This window comes from Danio rerio, chromosome 2 (assembly GCF_049306965.1).
Source record: "Danio rerio strain Tuebingen ecotype United States chromosome 2, GRCz12tu, whole genome shotgun sequence".
Lineage (NCBI taxonomy): Eukaryota > Metazoa > Chordata > Actinopteri > Cypriniformes > Danionidae > Danio > Danio rerio.
Genome location: NC_133177.1, coordinates 23,094,547 through 23,112,500, shown reverse-complemented (window position 1 = coordinate 23,112,500; position 17,954 = coordinate 23,094,547). Strand labels below are relative to the sequence as shown.

General features: G+C 34.3%; 1 protein-coding gene across 2 annotated transcripts in view; it reads left to right on the top strand.

The window, feature by feature from the left end:
- The window catches only part of dpydb (dihydropyrimidine dehydrogenase b), a 303,194-nt gene that overhangs the window by 47,093 nt on the left and 238,147 nt on the right, over positions 1 to 17,954 (top strand).

Here is a 17,954-nt window from a genome sequence, read left to right as displayed (position 1 = left end):
GCCTTGTAAATACGCATATTAAGGGGGCACATCATGAAAATCTATACTGCTCTGTGTTTAAGGGTTATAATCAGCCTTCATTGCATTTACTAATACAAATAGATGTCGCAATGATCTAAATATCTTGTCAGTAGTAACACCGGAATAAATCTTGTTAAAATTACAAACACAACTTACTTACTCCCTGGGCTATTTATATTGAAGTTATATTTAGACACACCAAATAGATGTTTCGTAACATCTCATTTTTACGAGGTGGGTCGTTAGCCCAACGCTCAACCTCCAACCTGGAGGACCAGAACATACACGCATACACTACAGACAATTTAACTTACCCAATTCACTTAGCACATGTTTTTGGACTTATGCGGGAAACAAGAGCACCAGGAGGAAACCCACGCCAACACTGGGAGAACATGCAAACTCCACACAGAAATGCCAACTGACCCAGCAGAATCACAAAAAGGGACTGTTAAAAACAGGTGTCTGTTTTGCTATTTATTATTGGTCATGGAAATTCAGCTTTTTACTCCTAGAATGTCAGCGAATATGACAATTGTCTTCAGCATGGCTCACACTGTGGGATTTTTAATAATCCTAAATGATTGTATCATGTCAGACTGCACAAACACTAACATGATTCTCATGTCACACTAAACCATCTCAGTTTTCATGGTGTCAGACTGAACAACAATTAAGTTTTACCAATCATAGATACATGCACGAAAACTCACAAGCAAAAATCTATTGTGTAAGGGGTTTAAACACAGTTGTGTTTCAACAGTCTGTGAATAAAACCATCTTCTAATGGTAAAAAGGTACTTTATTTCTTTAGAATTACACTTCATAAAAACAGAAGCACTTTGACATACTGTCTTTGTACATGTCAGCAGAGGGCATTAGTACAGACATTCGTCTTGTTTTTGAATCTGCAACTATGCTGACACACAGGCATTTGTAGCTCCTCCCTCTTTTGGAAAGAGTACTGAGAGCACAACCTTATTTGAGTTTAAAGTGGCAGACACCAAACATGGCACAATAAGGTTTAGCCCAAAAGGGGCGTTTTCAAACAGTTATAATACACTGTATATATATATATATATATATATATATATATATATATATATATATATATATATATATATATATATATATATATATATACACATATATATATATATATATATATATATATATACACATATATATATATATATATATACACATATATATATATATATATATATATATATATATATATATATATATATATATATATATATATATATATATACATATAACTGAACTGTCAAAATACTTTGAAAGCAAACTACAAGAGAAATGACTTAAATGTTTTTTTTTTTTTTTTCCCCCCCCAAGTTTAAATGTTAATGTTCTAAATGAATAGGGCATGAGGGACAACTGGGAATAGAACACAGCCAGGAACCATGCTTTTAACTACAGCTCTAAAGGTGTAGTTGAAAGTGTACAAGTTTGACACAGTTTGTGAAATCCCAAATCAACAAACAATGTTTATAACGACAGAACTTGCGACCTTAGTTAGCTAATAATGGTTTTCGGAAATGCACCCCTGTGTGGCTTTTTTATTTGAAATGTCACAGACAGATTCTGTGGACATAATACATTTATTTGATATCTTACGAAGGGGAGCACAATGCGTCCTTTAAATAGAGTTATCTTATATAAATGATACTGTATGCTATTAGGCCTGCTGCCCATTCAGATACTTTTTATGCTCCATTAAAACAGGTTGCATGTAGTTCAAGTACTGTTTAGGCACAGAGCCTGTTTTTCTTTTTTACACTAGAGACCTATTTATCATTATAAAGAGTGAGCGGTTCATCCATTGTTTTAAACTAGACGCCTTTTGGCTTCGTTCTGGCTCAACTGCAATGATTAAGTTGTAAACAGTGTAGATTTTGGGCGCTGGGTTTCATTCTGTGTAAATTAATTACTGTAATTTGATCTCCTCCTACTGTAAATTAGATTCTGTGATAGTATAGTTTGTAATAATTCTCAATGGCTCACTCCCAACAAACAGTTTGTGTATTACAACACGGCTGATTTATTAAAGGGAATATATTAAGGAAAGGGTAAATGATGTAACTGAGATATTACTTCATTTACTGCATAGACTCTGGGTCTTAGTGATATAACAGCTATTTGTAACATATTTAGTAGGATTTTGATGACTATATAACATGGTCGATTTATTTTGTAGCTACTTAAATAACTATTGGGCGAGGCAGTGGTGCAGTAGGTAGTGCTGTCGCCTCACAGCAAGAAGGTCGCCGGGTCACTGGTTCGAACCTCGGCTCAGTTGGCGTTTCTGTGTAGAGTTTGCATGTTCTCCCTGCCTTCGCGTGGGTTTCCTCCGGGTGCTCCGGTTTCCCCCACAGTCCAAAGACATGCGGTACAGGTAAATTGGGTAGGCTAAACTGTCCGTTGTGTATGTGAATGTGTGTGTGTGTGTGTGTGGATGTTTCCCAGAGATGGGTTGCGGCTGGAAGGGCATCCGCTGCGTAAAAACTTGCTGGATAAGTTGGCGATTCATTCCGCTGTGGCGACCCCGAATTGATAAAGGGACTAAGCCGACAAGAAAATGAATGAATAAATAATTATTTTACATACTTTGTCTTGAGTAGATTCAAACAGAAAGTTGCAGCATGGGATTTTTGTTATACATTGACATAGTTGTATCAATATGTGTACAGTTGAAGTCAGAATTATTAGCCCCCATGAATTATTAGCTCCCTTGTATATTTTCCCCCCAATTTCTGTTTAATGGGGGTTTTTCAACACATTTTTTAACGTAATAGTTTAAATAACTAATTTCTAGTGACTGACTTAGGTTATCTTTGCCATGATGACAGTAAATAATATTTGACTAGATATTTTTCAAGAGACTCCTATACAGCTTCAAGTGAAACTTAAAGGCTTAAGTTGGTTAATTAGGTTAACTAGGCAGATTAGGGTAATTAGGCAAGTTATTGTAACAATGGTTTGTTCTGTAGACTGTCGTAAGAAAATATAGCTTAAAGGGAATAATAATTTATTTGTGACCTTAAAATGAGTTAATATGCTATTATTCTAGCCAAAATAAAACAAATAAGTCTTTCTCCAGAAAAAAAATAATAATATCAGACATACTATGAAAATTACATTGCTCAGATTGTCAGACAGTTGCAGCACATCCAAAATGCTGTGGTCAGGATTCTGACCAGAACCAGAAATTCAGAGCACATCACACCTGTCCTCAGGTCTTTACACTGGCTCCTAGTTACATTCAGAATAGATTTTAAAGTATTATTACTGGTCTATTACAGATATGCTCACTGGATACAAACCTAATAGATCACTCAGATCTTTACGATCAAGTAAATTAGAAATTCCAAAAGTTCAGTCAAAGCAGGGTGAATCCACCTTCAGCTACTACACCCCCACTGCTGGAATCAGCTTCCAGAAATGATCAGATGTGCTCCAACATTAGGCGTATTCAAATCAAGACTGACATCAAGACTTTGTTCAGCTGTGCCTTTACTGAATGAGCACTGTGCTGCGTCCCACAGATTGCACTATCATGTCTTTTGTTTTCATTCTTTGATAACCTGTCTTAACACATTTTAATCTGTTATTAATATTTTATATTTTTATATATTAATAAATACATTTTTATTTTCTTGTCTCTTTTATTCTTGTTTATGTAAAGCACTTTGAATTACCACTGGGTATGAAATGTGATATATAAATAAACTTGCCTTCCCTTGCTCTGTTAAACATCATTTGGGAAATATTTAAAAAAAGAAAATACTAATAATAATTCTACTAATTCTGACTTCAACTGTATATCAATATATGTATATTGATGTGTGTAAATATTGATGCATGTTGGTAAAAAGGTTCCCAGTTTTAACTTCTTAAAATAAAAAAGAAAACCATGCCAAGATTTAAAGTTTTATTGTGGTGAGGTTTTAACTTTTTTAGTTTTAATATGAATTGGGGATATTTTATTATCATTAAATTAATAAATTAATTTAGTTTTTTTTTTAAGTTGAGTAAAAATGTTGACTAAAATCATATACTATACTACTAGTAGTAGTAGTAGTAGTAGTAGTAGTAATAATAATAATAATAATAATAATAATATGATTGAATAAACTAAATTGGTTGTTGTGTATGAGTGTGAATGTAAAACAAATGCTGCATAAGTTGGCGGTTCATTCCACTGTGGCGACCCCTGATCAATAATGTGATTAAGTTGAAGGAAAATGAGTGAATGAATATCTCCAATGTGCCTTTTAGTTAGCCAACATTAATAATAAAACAACAAGAGCATTGGCAACACAACAGGTGAACACAACGCTTATCCTGTTTCTGTTCTGATCACATCTGATCTGTTCTTCGGACATCTGTCTTTGCAACATAATGATCCATTCAGACGTACACTGTAATAAACCATATAATGACTACATTTGAATATTATGTCTTAATTCTGCATGACATGGAATATGCATGAGCACTGCATCGCATCCGCTGATCAGGAGTACAAAACAAAAGCGAAAAACCAAGAGCTGAGAGAAGAAAGATATTGGAGACATTAATGCACACTTTTGTCCTGCAGAGGTGGGATTTTAATCCTTCTCTAAACGAGACTCCCCTGCAGTGCCGCTCGGCAGATTTGATGAAAGATTTAGGTTTTATAACGGCTAATAATGCTGGACATGAAAGCGTGTGGTTCTGGTGCTCTTCACAGGAGGCCGCTGTGGCTTATTTGGCCTGTTTGTTGGGAGTTGAGGAAGCCCCAGGTCTGAATCTCCAGTGTCACGAAGCAGACAGGAAGCTCACTCCTCATTAATGACCGCAGATTGCTTCCCATAGCCAGGCCAAAGTTACTGAGATGCTGGTTTTAATGCCTCAAAACTTTTATCAAAGATGCTGAATGATATGTATATGGGTAAGAGATGAAAATGAGCATGATAATAAGAAAAGTGCAATACAGCGTTTTTATAATGATACTTATTTTTGTAGTAAAGAAGAAAGAAGAACATTACTTGGTGTAACTGTCATTTACAGTATATACCAAAAAACATTGAATATGTTTACATGGACATCAATAATCAGATTTTAATAGGATTAAGACAATACTCTGATTAAGAGTCTACTATGTAAACAGCCATTTTTGATGAATTTAATTAGATTAAGGTCATTATCGAACTAAACAACTTGAATTAAGATGTGAAGTATACCTATATTAGTCGCAATATTGAAGTTCATTTTCATTCGTTTTCTTTTCGGCTTAGTCCCCTTAATTAATCTGGGGTCGCCACAGCGAAATGAACTGCCATTTTATCCAGCATATGTTTTATGCGACGGATGCCCTGCTAGTTGCAACCCATCACTGGGAAACACTCATACACTCTTATTCACATGCATACACTACAACAATTTTAGCTTACCCAATTCACCTGTACCGCATGTCTTTGGACTTGTGGGGGAAACCGGAGGAAAACCACGCAAACACTGAGAGAACATGCAAACTCCACACAGAAATGCCAACTGACCCAGCGAAGGGTCAAACCAGCGACCTTCTTGCTGTGAGGCAACAGCACCTATTGCACCACTGTGTAGCCCCTCATGTAAACACTTTAATCATATTATTGTCTTATTCATATTAAAGCAAATGATTTGATTACTGATGTCCATGTAAACATATAGTCACTGCCAGGGATATTTAGAGCGAGAGTCATTTGATGACATACTGTATTAAAATACAATGCAATCATTAAACTCACTGTGCAGCTCCAAAATGCCATTGTTTTGTATTAAATAGTGTAAATATATAAAGCATAAACTTTATATATCCATGTTTTTTCAGATTTTTTAAAATAAATAAATAACACAAGAATATACGTTTTATGATTTTATGTTAGTAAAATGAATTTTAACAGAAGAAGGGGATACCAAAATTTAACATTTCATCACATAAGCAAATAAAGCTTGCTGATTGATGTAGTATTAAAGCATATCATATCATAATATATCATCATATATCATATCATGTCTATGTCATATATCATCATATATCATATTATATCATATATAATATATCATTTTATGTTGTCATATCATATATTATACAATTTCATATATCATCTATTCTCATATATCATATTATTACATCATATATATCATAGCATGTCATCATATCATAAATTATATCATTTCATATCATCATATATCATGTCATGATATCATATATCATATCATTTCATATATATTTTATCATCATATATAATATCATACATCAAATCATACATCATAACTAATTATATCATCATGTATAATATCATATGTTGTCATATCATATATCATATAATTTCATATCATCATATATCATATTATATCACCATATATAATATCATAAATAATATCATATCATCATACAGTATATATTATATCGTCAAGTATAATATATCATATGTCATAATACCATATAATTTCATCGCATCATATATCATATTATAACATCATATATAATATATAATATATAATATCAGATGTAATATCATATCATATAATATTATATCTTATCATTTACGACTAAATGTTATGCAAAAAACTGCAATATTTTGATATACTGACATTAAGATATTAAAGGGTTTTTTTTGTATTATTAAAAAGTAGTATTTCTTTTGTTATGATATATTTGGATTATCAGCATCATTACTCCAGACTTCAGTTTAACATGAGAATTCAGAAATCATTAAAATATACTGCTTTGCCTCCCAGTATTTTATAAAATTACTACTAATAATAATATTACTACTATTACTACTAGTTTGCATGTTCTCCCTGTGTTCGCGTGGGTCTCCTCCAGGTCCTCCGGTTTCCCCCACAGTCCAAAGACATGCGGTACAGATGATTTGGATAGGCTAAATTGTCCGTAGTGTATGAGTGTGTGTATGAATGAGTGTGTGGATGTTTCCCAGAGATGGGTTGCAATTGCTGTGTAAAACTTGCTGGATAAGTTGGCGGTTCATTCCGCTGTGGCGACCCCGGATTAATAAAGGGACTAAGCCGACAAGAAAATGAAAAAATGAATAATAATAACAATGATAGTAATAATAAGTTTAATAATAATAATACCACCACTACTACTACTACTACAACTACTACTACTACTAATGATAATAATAATACTACTATTACTAATAATAATAATGGCCGAAGTATGTGTGCATGTGCGCATAATTGCGCCTGTGCGCATGCGTGTGTGTGTGTGTGAATGAGTGATGTTTCCCAGTACAGGGTTGCAGCTGGAAGGGCATCCGCTGTGTAAAACATATGCTGGATAAGCTGGCAGTTTTATTGTGCTGTGGTGACCCCTGATGTATAAAGGGACTAAGCCTAAGGAAAATTAATGAATCATAATCGCTGTTGTTGTTAATTTTTTATAATAATGTTTTACATAATCATTTTAATTGACAATTGTTTGATCAATAAGAGTTAGCCAAGAAGTTTCCATGCCATTTAAAACCAAATATTCCCATTCAAAGTTAGTGAAATGCTGCACTTTCATACTCCAGACTCTTAAGAGATGTTGCATTGTGGCATCCTCACTTACCCTCATGTCATGAAAATGTAGTCTCTCCAAGGATTCACAGCTTGAATCCCCTTTGATTTCAAAAAATATCAGATAATGACTAAGGAAAGTTGTGATGTTTCATCCAGATATATTTTCTTATGATTATGAGGTAAGACAGTTAAATCGTCACATTGAATTGTTTATACAGGGCCTACTTTGATATAGCGAGGCATTTCTATTAAAACCCCTAGTTAAAAAGCAAGTTCTGACATGTTTCTGACATATTCAGTTAATGGAGGCTGTAGAATCTCTCTTATATTTATTTTGTTCTCACTTACGTAATGTTAACAGTTTGTGGTACTGTATAGTGCACTCCTCTGTCCAAAATTTATTTTAAAGAAAAGAAAGTATTTGTTTAGGTCACATGTTTGTAAAATGCAGGACATCCTACATGTGGTAGCTCTTTTATGATGAATCAAGCACAGTTAATAAATGTGAATTGGGTAGGCTAAACTGTCCGTTGTGTATGACACAAACCCTCAGTAACTACACTTTAGTTTTATTGGCTACATGTTTGCAATTTTACACACTGATATCCTACTACACAATGTATTTTGCAAGTAATATTTCAACACAAACTACCAACAACTTACCATAGCAGTCATTTTGATTGTTCTCAGATAATATCACATATATATTTGCATTCAAAGTTTCTATTGAGATATTAAAATTATGCTTCGAATGTCTATTGGCATATTTAATGAAGTCATTACGCTAAAAATACAATCTTTTTGGTAATACAGCCTATAAAAGTGTAGTTAGGCTACTAGTCCGTGAAGGTTTGCACCTCACTTTTATTTTCACTTTCACTAGCAGGGGAGAAGGATTTTTCATGGCACTGATTATCCTGAAGAAGACATCATCTTAACATTTTTAATAGTTTTAAGTCATATATTGTCTGCATTGTTGTATTCTAAATATTCTAATTTTGGTTCTTGCAGCACATTTCAAAACAAGTTGGAAGAGGAAAGCATTTTCCACTTAATGTACCACTAATGTTGCTATTCCTTTTCACAACACTTAAGAGAGGTTTGGGGACTGAAGACACCAAGTGTTGATGTGTTTTAGGCATAATTTACCCTCAATCTTCCTGCAAACAAGTCTTAAGGTGGGCAAAATTCAGGGGTTTTCATTACCTGCATTTTGTGCTTCAAAATGCACCACACATTCTCAGTTGGAGACAGGTCGGGACTGCGGGCATACAATATACCTGTATCCTCTTCCTCTGCAGCCAGGATTTTGTAATGTGTGCAGAATGTAGTTTTGCATTGTCTTGTTGAAATATGCATGGGTGTCCCTGGAAAAGAAGGCAGCATATTGTGCTCCAAAATCTCTATGTACTTTTTAGCATTAATGGTGCCATCACAGAAGTGCAAGTTACCTTCGCCAAGGGCACTGACACAGCCCCATACCATGACAGACCCTGGCTTTTGGACTTGTTGCTAGTAACAGTCTGGATGATTTTCTTCTCGTGTCCGAAGCACATGGTGTCCATTTCTCCCCCAAAATACCTGAAATACTGATTCATCTCTCCACAGCACACGTTACCACTGTGTGTCGGTCTATCCCAGATGCCCCAGAGCCCAGAGAAGTCAAAAGTGCTTCTGGACAATGTTAACAGGAATTCCTTTTGGCACAGTACAGATTTAACTGCCATTTGTGGAGGTAACTACGTATTGTGGTACTTGACAAAGGTTTGCCAAAGTGGTTTTGAGCCCATGTGGTGATCTCGCTTATAGATGGATGATGATACTTGATGCAGTGCCACCTGAGGGATTGGAGATCACGATTGTTCTTAAGCTTGCGCTCTTGTCCTTTACAAACTGAAATTCCTCCAGATGTCTTTTATTTATGTAATGTTGAAGGTGAAATATCCAAATGTCTTTCTATCTTTCTTTGAGGAACATTGTTTTTAAATATTTCAATAATTGTCTCACTTAACTGTTGGCAAACCTGCAATCCTTGGCCCATCTTTGCTTCTCAAGGACTAGACTTTTTTTTAAATGCTGCTTTCGTACCAAATCATAATTACAGTGACCTGTTGACATCACCTGTTTCAAATGACATCTTTAACCAATTAACCTGATTACTAGCCCTAAATTGCTCCTGTCCTAACTGTTTTTGATTGTGTTGTAGGCCTGGGGCGCTGTTCCATAAACCAAGCTTACAGAAAAATCCAGGCTTATTTTAGTAAGTCAGGTACTGCTTGTGCGTGCATGGGGCTTTGTAGCTGTTATTTTAAATTTAATGTGCTTGCGTTAAGCACGTTTTGAATGTTACAATGACCCTGCAATGCATTAATACTTCCTTGCAAGCAACAATTGGCAATAAGCATGTATTCTCTCTTTTTCACTCTCGCGCGCAAGCGCAGTCTCAATGTATTGTGACAAATATTTAATTTAACGTTAATAGGTCTAAATAATGGCCTATTTATTAAAATCTGCAATTTCCTGTCATTCTTCTCTCTTGCTTTGTTGCAAGCCTTACTGTAGTTTTTGATTGTTTAATGTATTATATGTTTGAACTCAAAAATCAAACGCTGCTCACTTACTGTAAATGTAGCTCTCTCATTTCAGAGCTCTTTCTTTCATCGTAGTTGCCATGGTAGCATACAACATAATCAATGCATCTATGCTCGACCTTTAGAGTTTCATGACAGTAACGTGCACAAGCAGTTTTCTACATTATTTCAACTGAACTCAGATTAGTTCGATCAAATGATCTTCAACTTGCTGTTATTGAACCAATTCAAGGGTGAATTTTTAGTTCGGCTTATGCAAGTCACCTTTTAGACTTTAATCCCAGTTTTTCTAAACGACTTTTATCGAACAGCTCCCTGAAGGAAAGGATAGGATGTGTATTTACAAAATAAATGTAGTTGACCAGACAAAACATGAAATATTTCTCGTTTATATTGTCTGCAATGAAATACAAGTCAAAGTAAATTTGGAAATCACTTTTTTTGTGTGTGTGTGTGTTTTCTATACTGTCCCAACTTTTTTCCTGAGTTGGGGTTGTATGTTAAATTATTTCAAACTGCTAAAATATCAACAAAAGTCTCTCTTTTTTTTTTTTAACTGTAGATTTGAACTTTTAACATCAGAAGTCGACAGAGCAAAAATCAACATCCCATAATGCAGTTCTCACTGTAAATAATTGGAAACACAAAGTACAAAAATGTTTATTAAAGATATTTTAGTCTCAATTAACAATATAAATGACTGAAATGTGATTTGTTTACCGTAAATATGAAATTACTTGCACAATTTTTAAAGGTAAAATACTGGGAATCATAGCTGCTGTTTTTTTAGCCATAAATGTGACTGATTTGTATCATAAAAATGTATTTAAAAAATTAATTTCTAATAAATTTGATTTAATTTTTTAAAACATTAAAAAATTTGCCAGTGTTATCACATGTAAGAATGTGCTCCTTTACAATACGTTTCGAGTTTTGCTACAGTACTGAACCAGACTGACTAAATTCTCAACAATTTTCCATCCCCAGTCACGAGACGTTTCACAGCGCTTGCACTAATGGTCTGCATTTGGCTCTATATATGATAGATTCCCTCATGAAAGCGAGGCTCTCAAAAGCCGACAGCTGCCTTTAGTGTTGTCAAAGCGGCTTCACAGATGTCAGACGACTGAAGTCAAGTAACATGTTGCGTTGTTAAAATGATGAGCTCTAATGAGGAATAACTCCTCTTATTATTCTCTGCTCCGCCACACCCCTGACAGAAGCCCCTTTTTCCTTCTCCTGACACGGAAACCGCTGCGAAAAAAAGAGGATTGATCATTAAAAAGCCCCGTCTCATTCCAGCTGTCCCGCCACCTAGTCTGAAAGGCACCCCTATTGAATCGGAGCCAGGCTTAATTGGTCGTATCTAAAACGGTTTAAGTAATTAAGATGACAGAGCCGGTCACTTTCCTCGTGTCCTCTAGAAGAGGTCTGGCACCTCTCTAGGGTCCTCATTATGACTTGGGCACCGAGAGTTACATGCGCTCACGAGTGAGGAATTTTTTTTTTTTTTTTTTGATGGGTATCTCTCCAAGTTGACCTCCTACACACACACATGATAAATTCATCATCTCTACACAAGAGCGTTTGGGATTAAGTTGGTTGTGGTGGGAGGCAGGAGGTGATTTGACAGCGTTCGCTAATGCCCACGTTGGTTTGGGAATGAGCTAACATTGTATCGTGTTTTGTTGCACTGAGTAATGTATGTGCGGAGAGGTATTGCACGAGGATGAGAGAGCTAGTGGGACACAGGAAATAAAGAGAGTAAAATGGAAAGATAGTAAAAATTAAGGTTAACACAATTTAAACCATTTAAATTAAAATTATGTGAAAGGACATGTTTTAGATTGTTCACTGTTTAGGTTATAGGCTGATTTAATGAGGACGCAAACGAAACTAAGGCTGCTGTGGAGAGAAACTTGGAAGTATCACAGAAACGTTGTGTGCTGTATATTATATCAGTGAAGGGAAAGTGACACAAATTTATAATTTCACCACCTTCCGAGTGACCAGAATGTCTGTTTTGAATGGATAACTGAAAATGAGGTCCAATATCCCTTTTTGTTTTCACTAAGTTTAGGGAAATAGCACAAGTTAGTGCTATTTCTTTCCCAAACACGTTTTAGATGCCATTTATCTAACTTAAGTTTATTGATTCTTTAACTATATTAGACTTGTCATGATACTGAATTTCAGCACTAAAAAACAAAAACAAAAACAAAAAAACCCATAAATTTTCCGATAACATTTAAGCGCCACTGAGCCTGTTCTTAAACACTGCTAATTTGCCATAGTATTCATCAGTGCTCAACAGATTGGCCGTGAAGGTCATCCGTTTACTGCCCTATATCTATTGCGCCAACGCGTGGCCCTATTTATTTATTTATTTATTTAGTTTTTTTGTTACTGTTGCATGACATTTCTGCTTAGTTCTTCTACAGTTTTCATATACTCAGGAATGAAACTAGCTATTAAATGGACATTACTTGAAAATTCATTGACATAAAGTGACATTATTTTAATTTACACTATTTGCTATTTTTTTTTATTATGTTAATTTATATTAGTTGTTGTTGTTGTTGTTGTTGTTTCATTCATTCATTTTTTTTTTGTTGTTGTTGTTGTTTCATTCATTCATTTTTTTTTTTTTCGGCTTAGTCCCTTTATTAATCTGGGGTCATCACAGTGGAATGAAACGCCAACTTATCCATCATATTTTTTTGCAGCGGATGCCCTTCCAGACTCAACCCAGCACCGGGAAACATCCATACACACTCATTCACACACATACACTACAGACAATTTTAGCTTAACCAATTCACCTATATTGCATGTCTTTGGACTGTGGGGGAAACCTGAGCCCTGGAGGAAACCCACGCAAACATGGGAGAACATGCAAACTCCCAGCTAGGGCTCGAACCAGCGACCTTCTTGCTGGGAGGCGAACGTGCTACCCACTGTCGCCCTATTATTGTTTAGCAACAATTAAAATAATTATTTTTCTGAAAGAGTTTATTTTTCACACTTTACATTTTCATTTGACGTTTTGTTAATGTTAACTCTCTCTTTTTTATATAATTAGTTTTTAAATAGATGTACCTGTTTTGTATGTTTTAATTACAGTTTTAGTCAATTAAATATATTAAATTAGACTAAATGAGAATGTGAAATATCCCCTTGGCAACTAGCTGAAATATGTTTATTTTAATCCAACTGTTTATGGTTTTAGTTATAGCCTTTAACTTTTTGTATAAACTGCTATGCTGATATGCTCATACTATAATAAAATATTTAAGGTTGGAGTCAACATGATTAGCCTTGCTGTCAAATTTGAATTGTTATTAAAATATTTCACAAGTGCTGTTTAATGGAGAGAAGTTTTTTTTTCCAACGCATTGTTTAAACATAACAGTTTTAATAACTAATTTTAAGTAACTACTTTCTTTTGTGTTTGTCATGGTGGCAGTGCATGATATTTTTCTTCTTATTTTTAAAGATATTATAGTATTCACCTTAAAGTGCAATTTTAAGAGATAACTAGGTTTTGGTAAAGAGACATGTTAGGATAATAAAACAAGTTATTGGATGGTTTGTTCATTAGACAACAGAAAAAAAATATTGATTTCTTAAAATTTATAACAATAATACTAATAATATTAATAATTTTCCAAGTAATGTGTTGTGGCTGGAAGGGCATCTGCTGCGTAAAACAAATGCTGGGTAAGATTAAATGCAAACTCAGATTAACAAAGGGACAAAGTCGAACACAAAATGAATGAATAAATTAATTATATATATATATATATATATATATATATATATATATATATATATATATATATATATATATATATATATATATATATATATATATATATATATATATATATAATTATATATATATAATTATTATTATTATTATTATTATTATTATAGTGTTTATAATATTGTTCAAAAATGCTTTTATTACAGACAAAATGAAAGAAATAAGACTTTCTTTTAGTCTCTCATTCTATTGTTGGAATATTTAATCAATTCCATGCATGTTCAATAAAAAAGGTCAGGAGAGATTTAGCATATGAGCAATTTATTGGATACAAATCAAAGAATTTTGTTTTCCTCAATGCAATGCAAGAGTTACATTCAGGGGTGCACATTCATATAATTTCCTGAAAACTTATATAGGCAGCTGATTTTAACAGCTGGAGTTTAGTGAAATTTGCCACTTGTCAATCATTCTCCAGTTCTCCATTGGCCGCACTCATACATGCGTCCACTTTTTCTACGAATTCTCTGCATTCGAAAGCACAAGAATTCTCAACTGCAAATTCTGTGCTCACAGAAAGTTTCACTGCAGAACTTAAGTTAATTTTAGACAATCAGGCCCTTGCATCTCTATCAGCTCCATCTTCTGTGAAAAGGCTTCATTATATGCAAAGCATGTCAACTTTAAGCAATACAAATTGTTTAATGCAAAGAAAAAGAGACAAAAATATGTTCAAAAATTCCTTTGTTATTCCTTTTTCCCAACAATATGAACATCAATTTTACAGTTTTCCAGCTTTTTTCTATCTTCTTTTGCGTTTATCCTAAGAAAAACCACCAGAGGGTGCGGAAATAGTGAAGAAATTCATCAGCATTTAAATACTGTTTTAAATGAAACCCCGTAATGACCATTATTTATTTATTTACTTCCTAATTTAATATCCGATTCAGTCATCCACAATAAAATCTAAGAATAAGACTTTTTTCAGAAGAAAAAATATATAGGACATACTGTGAAAATTATATGTTAAACATCACTTATGAAAATACCTTAAAAAGAAAGAATACAAATTTTACTGAAAAGCTAACAATTTTTACTGTATTTTAATTTAAAGTAGTTTAAATTAAGTAGTTTACTTTTACATTTTATTAGGATCAGAGTGCTTGCTACTGTATGCATTTTATGGTGCTGTTGTTATATTATAATTATGGTGTCCTTTGTGTTCTATTGGTTTATGATTTACACTGTAAAACAAAGAATCCAGGGTTCCACACAATTCATTTAGGTTTCCCAACACAAATGAATGAAGTTAACTTCACAAGTTTAAGTGTACTAAACATAAAACAATTAAATCGTCCCAAAAAATCTCATGTATTGTTTTTTTTAAGCTTACTTTACATAAGTATTTTGAACAAGAAGTAAAATAATTTTCTTGAGTGCACACTACCTGACAAAAGTCTTGTCATTAATCCCAGGTGTAAGAGCAACAAATAATAACTTGACTTCTAGTTGATCATTTGGAAAAGTGGCAGAAGGTAGATTTGAAATGTCTGTTGAACACCATTCCAATAATCACAAATACTACAGAAAACCTGTTTGACCCCACATTGGACCCAAGATTCTCACATAAATCGGTTTCAGAAATGATTTGGGGTTGCATTCAGTGTGGGGGCATGCATAAGATCTGCAGAGTGGACAGCAACGTCAACAGGCCGTCAAGACATTTGTGCAAATTTTCCAACAGGATAGCACTCATACTCATGGCCAGCCCAGTCACCAGTTATGAACATTATTGAGCACGTCCAGGGTAAGATGAAGGACGCATATTGAAGATGAATCCAATGAATCTTGATGAACTCTGGGAGTCTGGCAATAACACTTTTTTGCCATTCCTGATGACATTATTTCTAAGTTATTTGAGTCATTGCAGAAATGTATGGATGCAGCCCTTTAAGCTCATGGGAGTCAAACACAATATTCATTATTTTCCACTGCACCACGACTTTATATTCTATACTGTACATTATTTAAGTGACAAGACTTTTGTCTCAGCAAAGTCAGACCTTACTGTCCTGATTAAATAATTAAAAATCAAGATATGATCATGTTTTATTTTGGTAAAATAAACAGTCTAGAGGCTATTGCCTGTCATATAAGCCACTTCTGAGACTAAATGGCCAACTAGAAGTCAAATTATTATTTGTTTTTCCTAAAACTTGGATAGGCGACAAGACTTTTGTCAGGTAGTGTACTCCACATTTGTAATAAGAAAAAAAAAATGTGTGTGTGCGTGCGTGCTAAATCTACAGTGAATGTTTCTAAACGGTCTTCTAAACTCTTCTCTGGAGTCCAGTATACTGTATTTTGCTGACAGTCACCTGATTTTCCATATCCGTCCATTTATGATAGTAAATATTATACATGCATATGCTAGCTGGTCAGGTGTCTTTGCATCCCCCAGGCAAATCCTGCAGGCATCTCTACACAGCTAAAAAAAACATCTATTGTAAACTGAAGCATTGCAGTTTCACAGGACCTGTTATAACCTCTGCTTCTGCTATAAAATGGACGAGTAGTTGCAGGTCAGGCTTATGTCAGGCTTATGGGGTTCAAAGAAAGTCCTCTATCTATTTGTATGCAGCTACAGACAAAAGCAGTGAAATACAAACCGGAGGCGTCTGCACTCCAGCGATCAATAAATCTTTGAAATTTCTAATATTGTCTATGAATTAATAAGGAGAACAGTACATGTTTTGAGTATTTTGGACTTGATAAATGTAGTACCGGGTAGAACTCTAATAGTCAATTTACATTTATCCATCAAAACCATTTTGACATAAAAGACTGTTCAAATTGATGCACTTTATATTCAAAAGGAACTGCACTGAATTGGTGTGTAATAAAACCAAATGAATTGATAATATGTTCATTGTCCAATTAAGTCTAATTCCTTCATTGGAAAGTGTGAAGTGATTTTTGTACATGGTGTGATCACTTTAATTAACTTCTGTTTAGTGAGGATTTTTCCCTTTTAAAGGGCACCTATGATGAAAATCCTCTTTTGTAAGCTGTTTGGACAGAACTGTGTGTAGGTGGAGTGTGTCCACAGTCATATTGGGGTGATATAAAAAGAATATGCCTCTTGTTTTTATTTCCTCGCCTTAAAATAGGATCCAAATCCCTTCCATTTTGAGGCCCACCACGGCGTGATGTAAGAGTGCGGTTTCCCTGCCCACCGAATTGATTGACAAACTTGTATTAACATGTCTCTGTAGTAACACGTATAATCATATCAACAAGACAGGACGTGCACAGAGCAACTGGGATTAAAAGATCTGTTGAGCTCTCTGTGATCATCAATCATCATCAAATGTGATCAAGAATGAGTTTTTACAAGTTTAACACATTTTTAACGCAGAGCATGTTTGTAATAAATACAGTAAAATCGCTACAGATTTTAAGATCACAGCCGCATTTCAGTACAATCATAAAAGAAGACACTTTAATACCGGTTTGTGGATGTTAAATCTGTTTTTTTTTTTTTTTTGTCTCTGTGTGCGTGTGTGAACTTTGCAACAACATTGTGTGTGACTCATCGCTGCAAAAGGGCTTGAATTCACTCCACAACAAATACAGTCAAATAATCACGGGGAAATTTCTTACTGTAGTATTTCTAAGAGATGTTACATAAGATCTGCTTGCTTCATGTCTGGTACTGTGCTGTTTATCTGACGCAGCCAAGGCGGAGATTGAGGCACACTCTGACAGGCACATGGGAATGGTGGGCGGGGAGAACAAGCATTAAAGGCACTGGCCACAAAAACAGCTACTTATGTTTCAGAGGAGAAAATTCTAATGTTCTGAAAGGTACAATATATAATCTGATGGGCGTTTTGAGCTTAAATTTTACAGACATTTTTTGGAGACACAAAATACTTCAACTAAATCTTGAAAAGGCGGTAAAATAGGAGTTCTTTAAAATAAGTTGGAATAAGCACACT